This window comes from Dermacentor andersoni, chromosome 3 (genome assembly GCF_023375885.2).
Source record: "Dermacentor andersoni chromosome 3, qqDerAnde1_hic_scaffold, whole genome shotgun sequence".
Lineage (NCBI taxonomy): Eukaryota > Metazoa > Arthropoda > Arachnida > Ixodida > Ixodidae > Dermacentor > Dermacentor andersoni.
The window spans coordinates 152628170-152648284 of NC_092816.1; the positions used below are offsets into that span (position 1 = coordinate 152628170).

Genomic DNA, 20115 nt, shown 5'->3' on the forward strand with positions numbered 1-20115 from the left:
TTCTGACAGTGAAGCTACATTGCAATGTATGTTGTATTTGCTCGAGACTTCATTCCGGGGCTCATAGAAATGTGCAGTTTGCAGAGGATATCGATTTCACACTTTCGCATGCATCCCTACCACTGAGAACGTCAATATCGTGAATAAAATATTCCGTTACGTTCTAAAGACGGTTATCTTGGCCAATTTCGATGGAACAACCATGATTTCGGATACAGCGTTACAGCACGAGCAATATAAAAAAAAAGATCACTCGTCATTGTCACGTAGCAGATTTTCAATTAGAGATAAACTAACAGAAGCTTAACTCAAAAGGCCGCAGGATCATGCACAGGCGTGATCAAAGCCACAAGCCCGAATATTCCATAAATGAGCGTGCTGCATAGGGCTCCCGTGTTGCCGAATCTAATTATGCTCGTTGAGTGGAACTTGTTGCTGGGCGAGTTGGTTGGGATGTAATGAATACATTGTTGCGCGAAAAAAAGGAAAATAAAGACTTGGGAAGGAAGAGTACGAAACGGCAGATTGAGCGCTCAATCTGTCGTTTCGTACTCTTCCTTCCCAAGTCTTTATTTTCCTTTTTTTGCGCAACAATGTATTCACTAATTATGCTCGCATATGTAGAACTTACAGCCGAAGCTGGTAGGAATGCGAATGGTAAGTTTTATCTGCGTCAATCGCGCCACGAAGGCCATTCAACTGTTCTTGCAGTTTCTATAACCTGCAAGAATATGTTCTATAACATAGGCAGAATATCAGCATTGTTGTTACCAGAGCTGTGTACACAGTGCCCGCCAGGCCAATGGTAATGCTCGAGTAGAGCAGTGGAATTGGGTACACTGAAAGGTAAGAGAAAGACAGGAACTAGAGTAAGCAGGATCATGCGGTCGAGTGCAGAATAGAACTGATGAACATGTGAAGCATGAATGCTGCCGTTTTTCTTGGTCACCTGTGTAGCGACAGCCGGCGGTATTCGAAACATTGGAACTTGTTTTTGCCATTCCTACCACGCTAAGTTCACCACACGTGTTGCTCGAGATTTGCTTTGGGGGTAAAATGTTGGTGTGACGATTGCGATGAATGTACACCATCATTTTCCAACCCCCTCCCAGGCTCCCACAACTACAATCATGAAAGATTTAGAAGCACGTGTTGCACTATAAATATAAATTTCGCCAAAGCCAGCGTATCCGTCCTAGAGCTAAAAAGCGAAATGGCTGCTTCCACGAACACGCAGATGTCGTACACAGCTTCTATGCTGAGTTTCGGGACGCGAGCAAATGCAAAATTTTCGAAACTTTGATGCTTTGAAAGCGTTTGGCGATCGCTTTACGCACGCAGTACTGACTTCATTGCTCAGAACTTTGGCCGTTTATTTCGTCTTTGACATAAGCTCGACTAAACATCTCCCTTGTGACAGCGCAGGCAGTCAAGAGAGAAAAGAAAACAGAGCCATCGGACTGTACAGTCACGTCTATAACACTGTAATGCCCAAACACAGTTTAACAAGAAGGAAAACTAGCACTTGTTTACCTGTATTTCTCCCTGTTGAGAGAGTATTGTGCAAAACACGCTGAAGTGTTATCTTGAGGCATACCTAATTAGTATAATCACTAATTTATTAGTAACTGGTTTGCGGAAGTAACCACAGCTTAGGGAAACGTTGCTCCAGTATATCAAACGCATTGCTGCAGGCGATGTGTTAGATTGCCCGTGCTGAAATAAGAATTCTGATGTGCCGAAACTTATGTAACACTTGTTATACATTGCACATTACAGCTTAAAGGAACTTGACCACCCCTAAGGGAATAATGCATGTGCGAAAGTGGCGCTGTTATTGTGGGAGTTAGGTTGTTCCACTGGACCGGCCAATGTGAAGTGTGTGTGTTAGTGTTTGTCATTTCTTCTATTAATTCTTTGTGAAAATGAGCCCGCAGTATCATCATTATATGTTAATAAAATGAATGAATCAATCAATTCTTCTCTTTCTTTGACGTAGCATAAGATATCTTTTTTGCCACGCATTAGCCCGATGGTTAAATTATCTATTTTGCATCTGCAAGCAATGGAGTCGGAGAAACAGTGACGTGCTTCTCCTTCTGAACAATGTTCTTGCAGAAGTTTGGCTTGAGTGATTTGCAATCTAACAAAAAAAAGAAAGAACAGAGCACGTGGCGAGATATTTGCAATGTACGTGTTGGTGAACAGTCACGTCCTCTGTAGCGCTCGACCGTTTGCGGAGCAGTGGTTCTGTCAGAAGGCGCCGTAATGTCACGAACTTTCTTGAGCGCCTGAGGCGAACTGAGCGATATTTTAGGGAAGAGGCGAGACTCGTGGGGCACCAGAAAGAGCTTGCTGATAACTAACAGCAGTTGTAGGAATACTTACTTGTTGAAACAGCAATGGCAGCACTATACACGCCCACTGCGCCGACGAGTTGCTGTGATAAAGCAACATGGTAAGAAATGTCAAGGTGCGAAAACTACAATCTTCATGACACAAGGCTAGCTCGCAATAAAACAGGAGCAGCGATCACCTTGTGTATTTTTCACTGCGGTTTCGCGTGCAATGCAAGGGCATTTTTTTACGCACAGAAATATTGATTGTGCTGTGCCTTCCATTCGCAGCACAATATATTTTATAAAAACAGCTAGATGCATGTTACGCTGGAGCTTTGGTCACACCGTGGTACGGACTGGTGGCGAACGATGAAGTTAGCTGAGAAGTTTAAGCCCTGGCGCCGCGCGTTGATTTGTGATATAGCCAGAAGTAGAGCCCGTCTCGTTTGCGTTACTTTCCTGTTCAGGCTATCGTTACGTCTTCGTTTCGTTGTTCGGCGTTAAGACATAAATATCTGGACCTATAGGGAGTAGCCTGTGGTCCAGCTTTTCGGGAAAACACCCCGATTTTCCACTAACCATGCCGTAAACCTGGAACGAATAACGCTTTTGAGTCTCTCAAAACCGTAGCTGAGGCTTTTGAAAACTGCAGCTGACGTGGTATGTACGCGTCCTGAAATGAACCTCTAATGACTGGTGAAGCAGCACAATGGATTAAGGGAAAGCTCATATAACAACATACGGTGTTTGCAAAGCAGAGAGCGTCAAAAAATCGGATGGCGCAGTACCGACATGTCCTCTTACACGATGCAGTGAGGAAAATACCGATATAAATTGTATTCGACACGGTCACGTTATACGTTGCTGTAAGCAGATGAATGACAAAGCGTCAAGCAGATGCACCCACAGGGTTCTTGCTTTGTAAGTAATCCTTTTGCTCGTAAGCGTAAAGACTACAGAAGAAGTAGCTTAACGATTGGAAAATGTAGAGAGGTCGGCCGGAAAGTGGAGCATCTGGCCTGCTACTCTACGTAAGGGAAGGGGAAGAGGGGAAGAAGAAATTGGCTGAAGGCTTAGCTTGGTTAAGCCGGGAAGAACCATGTCCACACCATCAGCCGAACCTTGGCTGCGCCTTGGTTCGGCTTATGGTGTGGACATGGTTGCCCTTTGTTAAACTCATGGCTATAGACATAGCGCAAGGCAGCGCGCCGACCACTGCGAGGAGCCGAGCTGTAGCCCCATTTATCCTCCTAGCGTGACGTCACACCAGCGAGCGCCCTCTCTAGGTAGCGCCGCAGCAGCGGCGCGCAAGGCTTCGCCTCCACCATCGATGCCGCGAGCTGGGGCCCCGTCTCTCGGTCTGGCGTGACGTCACACGGTCACGTGACGCGCAGCTGTGTAAGGAGGCGCCAAGACCACCGATGGGCCGAAAGTGCGAGCAGTATTGCTTTCGCAATAAAAGGGTCACAATGGGGGATGATAATGGGAGGAACGAGGTGAAGGACACATTGTATAAGTGTTATCACAAGCATGAGTCCAGGCCCGTGTCGCCTAAGAAACGTGAAAGTGCACGCAGTGTCTCTGTCGTCTGCCAACTGTGTGGCCATGCGCCTAGCAAGAGCTCCTCCGACAGTGGTCTGTCGCATAATAAAGACTACAGAAAGGCAGTTCAGTTATCTAGCGATGGTCACTCTAAAAAAAGGCTTAATAATATGGTTTACGCGACAAAACCACGATCTGATAATGTGGCATGCCAGAGTGGGAGACTGCGGACATTGGGACCGCGTGGGGTCAATTAACGTGCAACTAAATCTAAGCACACGGATGTCTTCGCATTTCGCCGTTGAATATCGGGAGTTGTGCATTCACCGCAGGAAACGTGTTTCTGGGAATCCGCTTTAAAGCAGCCATGGTCAACTCATATAGGAGTTCACCAGACTGAGGGTCACGGCGCGAATGGTGGCAACTGATTTTGGCTCTTTATTTTGCTGATGAGTTAATTAATTACACTCTTCTTCAAAGGCACTGTGGCCTCAGTTGGGGTGACCTAATGTCGTTCGACAACTGCAGCACTTCACAGCCGTGACTCGATGAAACTCCGTCCACGAATCATCGTGCACCACGTACGTAAACTACCCGTGGCACTATCCTGCTCGCCTGCATTTACCATGATAAGTGACACCCAGAGCACACGAAAAACCTGGCATATAAAAAATAAACTCTCCAAAACTTCCAGCGCAGTTCAGCTTAGGCGGATGAATGCCCAGAGGTTCTGTGCCTTTATTATCATATCCTCGACATTTGTCGCACCCGAAATCTAATGAAGCCCCATGGATGGCGCTTTTGGCTGGTGTTTTTGCAGCACTGCCTGGGCGCCTAATGGGTCTATTTCCTTTATCGCAGACAAAAGACACCATCGGCACACACGTTGTTCACCTCACCTTAGCAAGCGGTAGAGTAGCGTGTCTACAACGATGTGATGATGATCGAGCTCTCTGTAGCCCCACATTTTGCTGGCGCAGCGTAGGTCACACTCAAACAGTCATGGGATTCTGGGAGAACCGCTGTGAAGCAACGCGCCAGGCCGGGGATCTTGCAGACGAGGCCTACCTAGACACGTTTGCACGGCGCCTGTGCGATGTTGTACGTGTTAGAATGCTGATTCCCCATGCAGGTTACGGAATTTAATTTCCTGCCACGAGAGAGCACTTCAGCGTGCGGCTGTTAGCCTTCTCGTAGCCACACCCTAACTTTGAAAAAGAAAGTTAATGAGGCATAAACTCGTGTTCAACGTCACACGCTTTGCGTCGGAACAGCCGACGTAATTTATGGAGGTTATGGAATACAGCACGCTGGATTTCCGTAAGATGTGGCCTTGTATCTTTCTCGCTATGGGTGATACATGTGACATCTGATAGGTTTATTTGAACACCGAAACCAAGATATCAATGCGAACGAAAGCATTATTGCGCTGAGTAATGGACTTCTATACAACGAGCTTTGTTATTATTGTCGTGTAGAGCTTTTTTTATAAATTAAGCTAATCTCATAACCAACGTCATCATATAGCACCGCAGGTTAGGTTTAGGAATGCAAACGTGGTGCATATTTTAATTTGGTTTACGACAGAATGGTATTGCTCAGGAACTTGGAGCTTAGAAGTTCCACCCAGAAGCCGGCAAGACACTAAAACCAATTTTCAGCACGCTGAACGCAAATGCGAAGTACGCTACAGGCGAAGTATATGGAAAAACGTGACAGTGCAGATTTCAGTATGAAGGCGCTACGCGTTTTGCAGCCGTCGTCTACTGATGGCGCAAAATGTGTTGCTGGCTCTTGAAATTGTGGCGCTTTAGGTGGCTTGTGTTAAATCGCAGCAGATGCGACACTTCCGAGCGTGAAAGAAATCTCAAAAGGAGAGCTTGGACGGAGCAGGCACTACCTTCTACGGCAAGTCAACCTCCCCTGACTTCGCCCCTTCCTTTTTCTCGCTCCATTCGGGACCCATCGTCAATTTGGCTCCTAGGAATAGAGAATTGAAGACAGTTTCCGGATATACAGAGGCAGTGTTTTGTTCGTGGCAGCTTACGTCCCTAATCGACCTGCTCTATAAGTACTGTTTCTTAAGGTAGTGCTGGCGCCGTTACCATTAGCGTCCCGCTATATGTTTTGAGACTGCAGGCTTCGAAATGGTGGCGTGTCGATCTCATCTACTTTTTGCTGTCACCACAGTTCCTGCAGACATGGCATATTGAATATCCGCTCAAGAGCCAGAGATGAAGGTGTGTATGAACTGTGGTTTCGGACATGTTCCATTCTCTGTTTGAAAGTTTTTCTGAAACAATAGTTCATTTTCCACAGAGGCCAACACTCGTTTAAATGTTCTTGTAGTTGCCATTTCAATCTTTGTTGCTAGAAAATTTGTTTCCGATTCACAAGATTCGAGGGAGTAGCGAAAGTTTCTAATTTCCATATGCAACACTTCCTTCTCTCAATTCCTTTTTTTCTGGTTTGTAGAACATGCGCCTTTCGAAGAGTGAATAGCACAAAATACCGCCAGAGTATATGTGGCAGCCAGCGAAATCACTTGTCGACATTTTGCCAACCCATGTTCGCGAAGTCAGCAAGACACAAACCGAATTTTTAATCTACTGTTGTTGGATTACACTTGATTATGTTAGGACGAAACATTTAGGGACGGTGGCAATGTAAATTATGGTATTCAATATATCTGGAAGTAAAAGCACTTCCAACACAAAACAAGTCTCACCGCAACAGCGATTTAGCTTCCACTACCGCTGAAGTATGGCAGCGACATTGAAACAACAATCACTTGCTTTAGTTTTGTTATCACACGCAACAAAGTATAATAAAATATATACTCACGCTGAGGAAAACGTATACGATGCTCGCAGTGATGCCGACCACGTTGTCAAAACGCATGCGCAAATACTGGAATGGCGGGGAAACGAAATATAAGAAATGAAATCTTCATCGAAGCACACGGCATAAACACTCACCTAAATAATGGCTCGTAGTCTAGAATATAATACAAAAATCTTCTATGCTGGTACTAGTGGTCCCAGCTAACCTTAGCTAAAATAGTAAAGAAATAAATTGTCGACGATGATCGTAAATACAAGCGAATTCCCGACGGCTTATGAAAAAGCGTACATTTGTTGCAGAGATTATATTGCGAGGGTTTGTTTTTTCATTGCGTAAATCGGTGGGGAACAGAAGCCTTAACCAGGAAAGCTGTAGCCTTGGCGGATCCCTCGCCTATAGCCAACAAAGGAGGAGTAGGGAGCTGGAAAAGAGCAGGGCTGTTCTCTTGAGCACTCCACTAGGGCACCAAAACCTTCACACAGCGCGTGGCGGCAGGCCCGGCTATTCCCGCACCAGCACAAACCCGTTACGTCGATGCTAGGAAGGTGTGTCTACAATGGAGCCGAGTTACGCCATCTCATTGTCTCTCATTTCCTGTGCCCACAAGTGTCACAACAGCCAGGGTGCTTATTGAAATTTCGGGAAGTATCTATTATTCCGGTGCAACTGTCGTATCTAGTATCCTAACTTTGTTATAACTTAGGAACGGTTACGATAATTTGTACGAACTGCGTTCGCATGAAAAGTTTCGTTAATCCGATATATTTTCAATTCAATTCCAGAATTACAAGTGTTCTGGTAGATACCAAAGGCTAAACGCTGTTGGAAAACAGCTTGACTAGGCGGATGGTCCATTACAAGGCATACATGGTGGTTGCACCAAAATTGTTACATTGTTAGACGCTCAGAATAAATTAATTACATAAATGCACAATAACAACACCAAAAATAATATAAAGACTAAGAGAGAAAACCATATTTGATACATCAGAAAAATGGAAGTATGTGTGTAAGGGTTACTAACAAAACTAATACAAGTCGCTCTGATATAGAGAGTAGATAATACAGACTAAAAAATGAAAAAAAAAAAAAAAAAACATTCGAAGAGTGAACGAATCTGCACGAGCTAACATTTGTGGTTGCCATTCGGTGACGAATGCCAACCTTTGTTTTTTGTGATAAATAAAATCAACTTCAACGCCAACAGCGTTGTCTTTTTGCACTGGCGCCTTGTGATGGGCGGCGAAAGTCCGACCACCGACCCATCCATCTATAAACGACCAAACACCGACCCCGACAACGGGGGAAGTCGCCAAGGAAAGCTATCCGCTTTAACTCGTATAAAACATGCGGTTATGGAACCAACAATCCTCGGTTATGAGTTCTGTTACGCTGCACTATTTACCGGACTAATTTAGGAACATTACGTAAGCAAGTTTACAACGTTCGCGTAATTGGAGATGCGAATTCCAAAGGGAAAATTACTGTTGCTGCTTAAAATAACCCATTCTGTTGTTTTCATCGCGCTGTGTCCTGGGTAATTTTATTTTTGTGCTGTACATGTGTCGCGGGAAAGAAGAAAAGTTCCACGTGATTACGGATGCGCGTTAGGCGACGTTAGCGGCGGCATAGGTGTTTTTCAAGAAACTACGGTGCTTTGGAAAAACTGGATGTTCCGCGTGACCGCTACGTCCACTGACATTTACTAGGTCGCAATGCGCGATGACCGGGGGGTGGGTGGATGGGTTTTACGGTTGCTGCAATTTTACCGGCCAAAACCCAGGCATGAATATGAGGTACGGGGTAGTGAAGGACTCCGGAATAATTTTGACCTCCAGGGATTCTTTAACCTAACGCACGGTGCACGGGTGTTTTTGCATTTCGCTCCCATCGAAATGCGGTTCCTGCTGCCGGGATTCGATCCTACGGCCTCAAGCTTAGCAGCACAACACCAACGCCCCTGCGCCAGCATGGCGACTAATTTTTTGGGTGAGGGCGTTGTCAAGGAGGTCAAACATGCGGGAGATATCTTGTTACGTTTTCAAGTATAGTTCCATATGCATCAAGTGCAAATATGTATAATTTTTAGCGCAAATTACGACGAAATCTATCAGCAGGATTGCGATTCGCCGCAGAGGAAAAGTATATTGAAAATCTAATTGCTCCTGTTTGGGAACACTGCGGCGGGTTATTATGGTCTGTATTGCCAACACGCTATTTCTCAAGGCAAACCCAGAAGCTTTCCAGGGCCCTTGTAAAAAAGAAAAAATGGTATTCTCGACTTTTGAACACACCCATGGCGATGAGCCATGATGCTACGGAGGCTGCAGAAACATTAAAATGTTTAGTTTCGATTGCATAATCCTGAGCTGCAGGGAGTGACCTGGCATAGCGGTGGTTTACGAGAACATTCCGTGGATCTGTTGTGAGAAAGGACCGCCTCAACGAGCAAAAGTTCAACGGACCCAATCAGGTAACACCGCCAAAGGAGGCGTCAGGCGGAGGGCCTTCGAAGCAAGCAATAAACTCTTTACGCCATTCACGCAGACACGGACTGTCGTCAACCACTTGCTATTTGCACACCTCTTTGTTTGCACGTTCCATGCTCCTGTAGTACTAACTAGCCTAACCGTATGCACTGAACTAGTTTGGTTAAAAAATGTAATTGCCCTGAATTTTCTTGTTTTCATTTTTCCCAAAGAGTGTTGCTAAAATCATGTCGTACCAACTTTTTCAAACGTTACTTTGTAGTCACGGATGTATGGCGATATGGTTTATTCTTTGTCCTGCGTACAGAGTTTCAGCTCGAAGGCCTGAACGTGAAGACGTTGAAACTATTGCCGTGGCTTGGTTGGTAATGAATATTTGAGAACGCGGTAGGCATGAGCACAGTTACAGGCAAAAAATAAAGATACAAACAACAGTCCATTGCATTTGATGCAATTGTTCTGATTCCTTCCCCACTATGAGGTAACGAAAGCACTGGAAATCGCAGTCGAGCTGGACTGCCACACCAAAGAAAGCGAAATTTGGTTCACCGGAAACAAGAGATGAAAGCCCTCCCCTTATTCCTTTCCGTCCTTCCTTGTTAGCGCCAAAGAGATCATATTTATGGTCTACTCGACAATATGAACCGACTAGCCCTGTAACATGTACTTCTGGATGAAAGCGGAGTTTCTCAGGTCGTATCTTAAGTAGGGCAGACAACATGTGGTCGATTAGGTTAAAGCAATTGGTGTTAACAGGAAGGGCACGCAGGCTAGGATAGCGCAGGCTAGGTTACATGATGAGATTGTATAATTTGCAAGATTAGGACATAGTTGGCTAACGCAAGTTAGGAACAAACAAATATTGATTGAACACGCTTAACCCCTGCTGTGGGCACGAATAGACTGGTGATGGTGGCGAAGATTACGATGATGATTACGACAAGAAATAAAATTGCGATTTAGCGGTAAGTTCGAGAGAACTGTGTTAGCATTACGTTTCATTTCTTTGAGGTCCCCGATTCATGATTTAGACGGCGTTGGCAGCTTCACAGTGTTGCTCAGGAGCTCACACACGAGGTGCATCTTCGACAATCGCAGTGCAACTGACGGAGGTTCGGAGGAGACCACCGTCATTGACACTATATATATATATATATATATTGTGAGCGAAACAGTTGCCTGACTTTCAACTTCATCAGCTCCGCATATCATCATCGAAATTACACCTTCTTAATCTGTACATATCATGAACAGCTGCACAGCTTGACCCTCGTTGTAGCAGCACGAGCTAACATAAAGCGGTTCCCTACAAGTGGTGGCATGTGCTTTTCGCTCAAGACCTCTCGCACGTTCTCACTGGAGCTCCGCTCGGGTCGCAGCATAACACCACCAACCATGCTCGCTTCAGCGAATCCAGGCACATCTGATGCCGCTGCTCCATTGCAGCCTTCGCCTTCCGTCGTGACCATCAAGAGCCGCCAGCACGACATACAAGTCTTTGCTGGTCTACGCGAGGATGACGTAGAGGACTCGCTCCTAAACTACGACCTCGTAAGCGACTTCAACAAGTGGGACAGTTCACAGATAATACGGAACGTCTCGTTCTAACTGACCGGTGTTGCGAAAACCTGGTTTTGGAACCATGAGATGGGCGTTTTCACGACAGTAGGGACATTGAGTTGCGGGCACAGGTTCACCCTTAATATATATTGTTGTTTTAATAACCTGTGTTCCTCAACATCGCTACATTTTGGTGGAGGTTCTGGGTATGGGTCGAAGCCCCACAAACACAAGTCAGCGTAGCCCCGACCACTAGGGAGGTCGATGCCGTGGAAGTGACACCTGTGCACCAGCGGGCCAGCCACCGTCTTCGAGTGGACTCGCCTGGCTTCGGCTCTCTCCTCTTCACGCCAACACAGACCCAGACAACGGGCGCCGCCTCTATGACTAGCCAGGTAGCGCCAGCACAAGTGGTCAAAAACCAACCTCGCAAGACGCCGACATTCCATGGCCTCTCGCTCGAAGATGTCGAAGACTGGTTGGAAATGTTCGAGAGGGTGGCGAGCTTTATCGAATGGGATGAGAGACAGAAGCTCCGCAAACGTATATTTCGCTTCGGAGGCCTTTGCAAAAACGTGGTATGAAAAGCACGAACACTCTTTATCACCTTGGGAGGAATTTCGAGATCTGCTAGCTACATAAGCCAGCACGAATTGTAAGTTGCGCTTCAAGCAAGGAACCATGCAACTCGCAAAGGAGAACGTGGTGATGTACATAGAGGACATGACCCGCCTGTTCAAGCTTGCTGGTCCCAACATGAGTGATGAAGCTGCGCTATCTCATGCGTGGAATAAAGCAAGAGCTCTTCGCAGTTCTCGCCCACAACGCGCCTCGCCGCGCACGGTCGCCGAGTTCAGATCCGAAGCAACGACCATCAAAAAGACGCTGGAACAGCGGGCTCGGCAATACAACCATGAGCAAGTTGCACACCTGCCCATGTCTTCTCTGGAGGCGTGCCGAATGACCTTGAAGCCCTGTGGGAGCTCATATGCTCAGTGATCAGGGAAGAGCTCGGCAAGTTGCAGACACTTCAGACTTCCACTGCACTATCTATTATCGACGTTGTCCGGGACGAACTGAGGCAGGTCCTACGGGATCCAGAGCCTGAGCCACAGCCGATGCGGCGCATCCCAACGTACGCCGACGTGCTCCGGCAACCGCAGTACGCAGTAGTGCAGTACATAAGATGACCGTTCCCTACCCGCCGAAGCACGGAGCGCACCTCCTCTGCTGGGACCAATGGCTGCCTATCCGCATCAGGCACGCAGTGTACCTCGTTTTGTGGAGCAATTTTTTATCACCGACGCAGAGGAAGTGAATCGTACTTCCCAGTGGTACATGTGGCCATGCCACTATTCATACTTCCATGTGTCACAACGAACTCTCAGCTGGCCACCTGGGTCAGCAGAAGACTCTGGCTCGCGTTAAGGATAGGTTTTGGTGGTCCGACGTGCGCGCAGATGTCTACCTGTGCGTGTAATCCTGCACCGTTTTTCAAGGTCTTAAAAGGAAGCTTTAGCTTGGTTGCTCATATCTAAATACATATAAAAGGAGAGTTCATTTTTCTCGGCAACCACTGCACCAAATTTGGCGAGGTATGTCGCATTTAAAAGAAAAACTTAAAATCTAGTGACTGATGGTTTCAAATTTTCGATTTAGGCCCTAAATTTTTAACTAAAAAGCGGCGAAAATTAAAAAAATTATATAAAACGACACTATCAAGTTTACAACTTTGTAACTCAGCAATGATAAATGATATCGCAATTATGTGAATTGCATCTAATACTGCATCTAAAGTGGACAAAATTGATTTGTTACACATAAATCTGAAAAAGTTTAGTAATATAGAAATACAGCTTTTGCAGAATCCTTGTACATAACGCAAGAAAATTCAGGTAAGATATAAAATAACAAATCTAATTTGTCCGCTTTCAGTGGTGTAGCGAATGCCATATGATTTTTTGATGCAGAGCTATGAATTTGTAAACTTTGTGCTTCGATTTCTTTGAAACCTTCGAATTTTTGAAAATATTTTCAACAAAATTCATGCCCTAATTCGAAATTCCGCTTCCACCATTCAGTAGAATTTAACTTTCTCAAATGCAAGAAATTTCCTTAAAATCGGTCTAGGTGTTATACCAGAAAAATGTTTTTGCGTTTTACTTGTATTTAAATAGGCAGCGTCGGAGTCGGGCCCGAGCTAAAGCTTCCTCTTTAGGTCTATAAATGCACAACCTGTTCCCTTTCAACCAATCGCCCCTCCTAAGGAAGCTTTCGATATTATGGGCATTGATCACATGAGCCCGTCTCCTCGCAGCAATCATGGAAACCAATTTACCATTGTGGCCAAGGAGTAAGTGGGTAGACGTTCGAGCTGTCCCGGATTCTGCGGCCGCTCATGTCAACGCCTTTATTAGCGAGTACATCATATTCCGGCATGGCGCGCCGAGGTTGCTGATTTCCTACCGTGACACGGCATTTATGTCGCGTGTCTTCAATAGTGTCTTGTCTAAACATAGAATACGACCTACTGTGGCGTCCCCTCAACATCCAGGAAGAAATGGAAAGGCCGAGGGCACTAACCGCGCCATAAAATACCATTTCTTCCTACGTCTGTCCCACACCCCACGACTGGGGTGACTACGTCGCTGCTGCAGCTTTCGCTCAAAACACGTCTCAACAAAAAGTGACTCACGCCAGGCCGTTTCAGCTGCTCTCCATGAGGACACCAAGCTAACAGCAAGAACACCTTGGCTTAGGCACGTATACATAAGAACGCACCGCAAAAGTGGACTCCACCGAGACCCTGTGCCAGGCTCGCCTCCAAGCTCGGTTTGCAATACTGCACTACAAAGAGCAGTTCAATACGTTTTCTCAGCAGCGTCCTGCTCGCTTTTCCAGCCGGGCGACTTACTCATGGTTCGACGGGCACTGGGTTTACTTCAGCGCTGCGAAAAGTCCTTACCCCGGTTTTCTGACCCTTTCCGTACGGTTGAAGCGCCGGGTCTTATGACGTTTCGTTTAGCCGCGATTCCCGAACTTGGTGACAACCGCCAAAAACGCACTTTTCCTTCTCATGGAAGCCAGATGAAGCTTTACTTCTCTCGTGAAACCTGTACTGTCTTACTCCTGCGCGCAGTCGAGGGGAGAGGAGCGGCGAGTTTACCGGTAACGAACAACACCGCCACTGAAAGAAGAGGAAGAGAAGGGCAAATAGTAGGATAGAGTACGAGAAAGGACACTTGGCGAAAAGTGGCAACAAGAAATACGTCACGCTAGTATTAATGCTAAAAAAGAAGAAAGAAATGAAGTGAACAGACACTGTCTTATTTTTTTCCCCACTAAACTAAAACGTTTTACGTATAAGTAATCTTATGCTTACCGACTTAGTTCGGAACGAGCATTTATATAGAGAAAAAATAAATATTTTCTCATTTCACAAGGCACCTTGCGCCTACTTTAGGAAATCGCACGTGGTACAGATTCAATGGACGCGTCTAAAGATCGTCGGAAACCATTTTTACATAATAAATAAAACGATTCCGCATCAAGACGGCGCACGGCTGAGCAGTAAAAGCAAAAAAAAAAGGAGATGCCGCGCCGACCAGCCGGAAGGAACCGAAACCGGAAGTGTGCTTCAGGTATTAATGCCGGTGGCTTGAAGCGCTACAGCCGATTCGGCCACAGGGTTCTATGGGAGTGTCCGTTCACGTAGAATTTCTGCCTCGATGGTAGTGGTGGGCCATGGGAATAGTTGGTTTTTAGAACGGCTGAGATTTGGGTGCCGTTCAAGGCGCCGGACTCCCGTTCCAATGTTTGTATATATATATATATATATATATATAATTGAAGGAAAAGTTCGGTAGGTCCGGTGCGTAACGTTAAAACGGTAAAACTGACATTTTCGTAAGTGTGCTCATTCGTTTCTGCATATATATATATATATATATATATATATATATATATATATATATATATATATATATATATATATATATATGAACAAGAAAGACAGACTCGCCGCAGCGGCTTAGCGGCTGCGGCATGCACCCTAATCGAACCATGAATTTGATACGTAAGACCCTAGAATGCAATGCAGAAAGAAGGGTAACCGAGGGGTAACCGAAGCTCCGCCCAGCTCGCCTAGTCGCGTGGTTCGCAGCGGCGAGGCTCGAACTAGCGCAGGCTGCGACGCCTCTCTGCAGCGCATCACGTGACGTGACACATTCACACTTGCACGCCGGCGGCTGAAGGTCAAACGCGCGCCGAGATTGACGTTGTGAGTTCTACCTCGAGCAGTACAGTTTTCGCAATAAAATCAGGGGCTGCTGGGGGGATACCAATCCACGTCTTCTTATTACGCGTGCGATGGTCTTAAGAGTTGAATTACCGCGGTGCACTTTACCCGTCGCCTTTATTGCGTATTTATGTAAGTGTACTATCGTTAACCTATGGGAGTGTTTGCCACCGACACCACTCACGGCTGATGCATTACAATTTCTACATTGTGAAACAATGAAGGTAATAATTCCCCCTAAGCTTTCCCTTTTGCCATTGTCTGTTGCCTTTATGTGGTTGTGACTTTAGAAAGACATACATGCATACATACATACATACATACATACATACATACATACATACATACATACATACATACATACATACACACATACACACATACATACATACATACATACATACATACATACATACATACATACATACATACATACATACGTTGCCGCGCGACTAGCCGCTCGAGGCACTTTGGGTTTTTTCGCGGGCTCCTTTCACGCTCTGAAAAAGCACCTTTATAAATAAAGCATATATTAAGCATCATAAAGCTGTGTCGGGAGTTTTTCATGTTGCTGTACAATTTTGTCATTGACACTTTTCATCTAATCAGAATATTTGAGATGTTGATTCATTTATTTGTATTTATTTATTTATTTAGAATACCTTCAAGGCTCATTGGGCGTTATAAAGGGGGATGGGAAGAATGTACAGGAAGATAAACTTCAGTAACAACAAAGCATTACCACGAAAACAAAAATTCCTACAAAATGTTACACGCTTAGCGCGTGACAAGTACACTCAAATAAAGCCAGTAAAGAACAGCTATACAAAGTATTAGTGAACACATTGTTACTCAACTAGTGTGAAGTATGTGGCCACTAATGGCCGCCTTGAAAATCATTGTTTTCTATGCAGGTGACTGACGAGGGAACGTGGTTCCACTCGGTAATTGTCTTGGGCGAAAAGTGAAAGAATGCATTTGTTCGGCTAAAGGGAAGCAAGACATTGCGGGTAATTGACTCTGGAAGACACATATGCTGGTTCTTTCAAATTTTCTTGCATAACAGTTTGTTCTGAAAGAAAATTTTGTGGAATAAACAGGAGGAATATCTTTCGTCTAGTTTGTAAATTTTCAAGGTGGAGGCTTGACTTTATTAAAGAAATACCGCGTGAATAATTAGAAACAATGAAACGAGCTGATCAGTTTTGTACTGATGCGATGCTATCTGTTAGTGTTTGTTGTCCAGGATCCCAGACAGATGAGGCATACTCTAGCTTCGGTCTTATGAGTGTTTTGTACAGAAGCAGTTTTAAGTGTTGTGGGGCCTGTGAAAAGCTCCGGCTTATTTAGCTTAGAATTGTATTTGCGTTATTGGTAATTTTGGAGATATGTACATGCCTGGAGTAGTTATTAGCCACATGGACACGGAGATACTCACACGAGGGAACTGTTTCAAGACGAACTTCGTGGTATTGTACTGGAAAGTGTTGGATGGCTTAGATTGCCGAGAAACTGTCATTACGTTGCATTTGGCTGTATTTGAACCATTTGCCAGTTGGAACACCAGTTGCACATAATGTCCAGGTCAGTCTGCAGAATTAATGAGTCTTGTGAATTTCGTATCTCACAATAAAGGATGCATTCGTCTGCGAAGAGCTTAATTGAAGAGTTAATTGGACCGGGGAGGTCATTAATATATGTTAGAACATTACAACGGTTCTAAGACGGAGCTCTGTGGTACACCTGATTGAACTGCGCAATGCTGCGACACAGATCATTTGCAGTAGCAAATTGCGAACGGTTAGAAAGAAAGCATTCAATGCACTTCAGTATGTTAGGATCTATACCTAGGGCACTGATTTTAAGGAGCAGCAGTTGGTGTGGAGCTTTGCCGAACGCCTTGGCAAAGTCTTGGAAGATGCAATCAACTACTATACCTTTGTCTAAGAGGAAGCTAAGTTATTATTGAAGGTTATTAATTGTGTTTCACAGGAGTCACTTTTGCTGAGAAGGAGTGAAGAATGAGCTTGATTCTAGAAAGTTAACACTAATTATAGGTAATTATTTATTTAGGCAGAATGCAAGAAATCACCAATTTGCAAGCGACAGTAAATAACGTACCTTGGTTCTGTCCAGCTACGTGGCATTTGCATCTATTTAAATCTTCGCGCACGATAGCTAGGACACCCTGCCTATATACAGGGTGTCAGCGAATACTTTCGAGATTCTTAAGGGGTGCCTGTGGCAGATAGCAAAGTTCTAGTTCATGAGGTGGTCTACTATGAGGGGCGCACACTACTTGCACAAAAGTTTGAATGCCAATCGCAAAGATTCACTAATTAACTTTTAAACTAATTATCTTACGTTCCATATTGCAATTCAGAAATTCTAGCCATGGAGTTCGCAAGACGGACCCATTTGGAACGAATTGTCAGGTGTACACCAGTTTCCAGACACTAATTCTCGAACATTGCGGAGGCATGCATTGACATTCGAGTTGCTGTTGTGCTTGAATGCATAAAACGACGTCATTTTAAGAAAGTAACTGGAACGCCAATGCATTTCTCCCCAAGATTCAGGAATTAATATCTTGAAAGTGGTGTCATCATGAGAATTCCCTCCAAGTTGAGTTGCCTGGCGAGCACCACGGCTACAATTTATAAATTGCAGTATGGGACAGAAATTCACAGAAGAATAAAAATGAGTTGGAGCGCGTTCGGCCGGCATTGTCATATCCTGACTGGAAGGTTACCATTATCATAAAAAAAAAGGCTCAATCAATGCATTCTACCGGTGCTGACATATGGGGCAGGGAGACTGACAAAAAGCTCGAAAGCATGTTAAGGAACGCGCAAAGAGCGATGGAACGAAGAATGTTAGGCGTAACGTTAAGAGACACGAAGAGAGCGGTGGGGATCAGAGAACAAACAGGGATAGCCGATATTTGATTGATATTAACAGACAGAAATGGAGCTGGGCAGGTCATGTACTGCATAGGTTAGATAACCGGTGGACATTTAGGGTTACAGAATGGGTGCCAAGAGAAGGGAAGCGTAGTCGAGGAAGCCAGAAGACTAGGTGGAGTGATGAAATTAAGAAATTCGCAGGCGCTAGTTGGAATCGGTTGGCGCAGGACGGGAGTAATTGGAGATCGCAGGGAGAGGCCTTCGTCGTACAGTGGACATAAAATAGGCTGATGATGACGATGGGACAAACGGTAATTAGTTAAAAAATAAGAAGTTATTTTTGTTAATTCGTCGATTATCTATTTCAAATTCTTGTGCAAGTAACGTGCGCCCCTTCCAGTAGACTAGTTCATGAACTAGAACTGTGGTATCTGACACAGGTAACCTTCAAGAAACACCCGGTATAGATATAGAGTCGTACCACAACAAGCAAACAACCACATGAAAGACAGCATCGGGGGAATTATTCGCAGTTCCTACTTGAAATAAATAAATGAAAAATAAATGGAAATGAAAGTCGACGAAAATAGCAATGGACGCACGTGGGACACGAACCCACGTCTTCTCATTACACGTGCGATGATCTCCCCATTTCAGCTACCGCGGCCCCGTTTTACCATATCTTATATATATATCACACGATCGGCTTCCCACACTTCACACACATGCGCTTTTTCCACTTTGACACTCCTGAGGCTAATGCATTGTTTTGCATAATGGAGCTCGCAATATACGCACTACCTTGGGGGGGGGGAGGCATGACGCTTCCGCCATTTCACCCTCACGTATTCACCTGGAATATGGACGCAACTCGAAGGTGGTACAGAAGTGGCACCATTCCGATTGCCGAGAATATCGCTGCAAAGGGTATGCCAGCCACAGGCCAGATGACGTGAAATCCGTAGGCGTAGTAGTGCGCCACGAAACCCACCACGGTCACGGCTGTGGCCACGGACGCGACCACGGAGACGGCGAGGGCGAAAGCGGGAAGGCTGCGGCCGCCAAGGAACACCTCCTGTTCGGCGGCAGCGGCGCTGCGGTCGCTGGACGACTCCTGAATTGCGCAAGAAATACGGCACGGCGACAATAGTGTGGACACCACGAATGGTCGAATTGTCGTAGTTAGCTGCTAATTTGCAGTTTAATTGCAGGCACCGTATATTCCACTGAAATGACTGCGGCAAAGCTGTAAGGCTAACAACCATTGAGCGATATTGACTTTTTTTGTTTAATAGCTGTAAGCTTGCCTGGTAACGAGCGACAGGCACAAATAGCGCTGCATCAAGCAGAAACACAAGCAGAGGAGTATGACGTCAATCACAGAATGGCACTTGGAGGACTAGGAACAGTGCGAATGTTCTTTTTCGAGCGCAGCTGTTAGGCGCCCTTTGCTGTGGTGAGCGTCGGCGTCGTGCCTCGTAACCCAGCGAACGAGTACAGCGAAAGATGAGAGCGAACGCAGAGCGCAGCGGGGCGGTGAAAGTCAGCGAGAGCGAAAATAGCACGAGGAGCACAGCAGACGTGGGGGTGCAGCGCAGCGATGATCCGCAAAGCGGAGGAGGAGGGTATGTCGACAGTGTGAGAAAGAAAAGCGTATAGTGCTGCCAAAGACGGACTATGGCGACTGTGGCTACGACATGGAGCCAGAGTAGCGAGCGTATTTAGGGTGCCTCGATGCGCTCGCTCGCCTCCGCACCGTTGGCGGGGACGCGCGCATCGAGGCACTCTACGCGTCCTGTGCTCGCAAAAGCGCTGCATGAGCGGAGGTCTGTGTGTGGCGGCTGCTGTGAATCGCGCCCACGCGTCAACTACGCTCGGGATCTCGCGATCTTCCGATTAGAGAGGCAGTCGCGCCACACTTCGCTCCGTTTGGAAAGTGCCGCACCAGAGATATTTTCCGTGCCAGCCATTATATCGCGAAATTAAAGCACGTCATACCTGCGATAAAAATTTCGCCTTAGGAGTTGTCGTAATCGTCGGTAAATTTTTTTTTTTTGCCCTTATGCAGAAACGCGTAGAGAAGCCGCCAGACAAATAATAGAGTGGGGTTGTTATTACTGCGGTAAAAATTATATCAA

At 45.6% G+C, this 20115-nt stretch overlaps 1 long non-coding RNA gene across 1 annotated transcript; it reads right to left on the minus strand.

Moving 5' to 3' along the window:
* Positions 1 to 2388: 2388 nt before the first annotated feature.
* LOC140216455 (uncharacterized) lies at positions 2389 to 18919 on the minus strand. The gene is made up of 3 exons (XR_011893132.1): positions 18831 to 18919; positions 6726 to 6791; positions 2389 to 2440 (listed from the first exon to the last, which is right to left on the minus strand). It is a non-coding gene; the product is annotated as an uncharacterized lncRNA (long non-coding RNA).
* Positions 18920 to 20115: the final 1196 nt, after the last annotated feature.